We start from the raw sequence: 1166 nt of genomic DNA on the forward strand, positions 1-1166 counted from the left end.
GTTTACCGCCATCAATTCACCTCGAAGAAAATTCACCGCCATCTGTTCACCGTGGGAAAAGTTCACCGTGGTGAAAATTGACCGCCAGGAAAGTTCACAATGGGGAAAGTTCAACGCAAAGCGTTTTGTAAAGAAAAGAAAAATATGGTAATACAAGAAAAAAAGAAAACGAAATATGATAAATATTTCAAAACAATAATGGCAACCTTTTATTCATTCTTCGTGATTATTCTTGTGTTTTATATATATATATATATATATATATATATATATATATATATATATATATACAGACGCTCCTCTACTTACGTTCATTCGTTTTACGTTTTTTCGATTTTACGTTTGAACTGACTGTAAAAAAAAAAGTAAAAAAAAAAAAGATTGAATTTTTTAGTTTGGCGCGCTCTCCGTAGTTCAAACGATACTTGCGCATGACGCTGCGTCCATTGTTTACATTGCACAAACGACAAACTGAACATGCCTTGCCTCCTCCTCCTCCTCCTCCTCCCCCTCCTACTCCACCATCTCAATTTATGTTGCTTGAATTTAATTTATTTGAAATTAATGTTATTACTTTACAATGTTATGTGTATAATTAATTATTTAGGGATGTTTTATAAGATACGGTAATAGAATTTACGGATGTATAGTACAGTAACAACTTACGTTCATTTTCAACTTACGTTCGGCCGTTCGGAACGTAACTAAAAGTTGAGGAGCGTCTGTATATGTATGTATATATATATATATATATATATATATATATATATATATATATATATATATATATATATATATATATACTAGACCACCCGTGACCCGTTGAGTCAAATAGATTTTTAGATTATACATTGTTAATAAAATGGTCAATAAAATCTTTATTAAGAAAATGTTCTATTCAGTGGACGAAGGCAGTGACTTGCAGAAGATTGTGACGTCATGTCGTCGTTGCTTGGAACACTACGCATCATATGATTTATAGGGTTCGTAATATTTTGATAAACTCATTATGCCTCATAGATGCTAACTCAGAAGTTGGCTATACTTCTGAATATTGAATATGAAAAATTTATAAGTTATATATATATATATATATATATATATATATATATATACATGTATGTACTGTATGTATGTTGGGTCAAATAAAATTTTAAATGATACGT

General features: G+C 30.1%; 1 protein-coding gene across 1 annotated transcript in view; it reads left to right on the plus strand.

The window, feature by feature from the left end:
- LOC143039404 (major facilitator superfamily domain-containing protein 8-like) overlaps positions 1–207 on the plus strand; it is a 93395-nt gene extending 93188 nt beyond the window's left edge. The window contains exon 9 of the mRNA XM_076209382.1: positions 1–207. This exon is cut by the window's left edge and continues 1236 nt beyond it. The gene's annotated coding sequence lies outside the window, so the exon portion shown is untranslated.
- The last annotated feature ends 959 nt before the right edge of the window (positions 208–1166 follow it).

This window comes from Oratosquilla oratoria, chromosome 26 (assembly GCF_046742065.1).
Source record: "Oratosquilla oratoria isolate Oo_2021 chromosome 26, ASM4674206v1, whole genome shotgun sequence".
Taxonomy (NCBI): Eukaryota; Metazoa; Arthropoda; class Malacostraca; order Stomatopoda; family Squillidae; genus Oratosquilla; species Oratosquilla oratoria.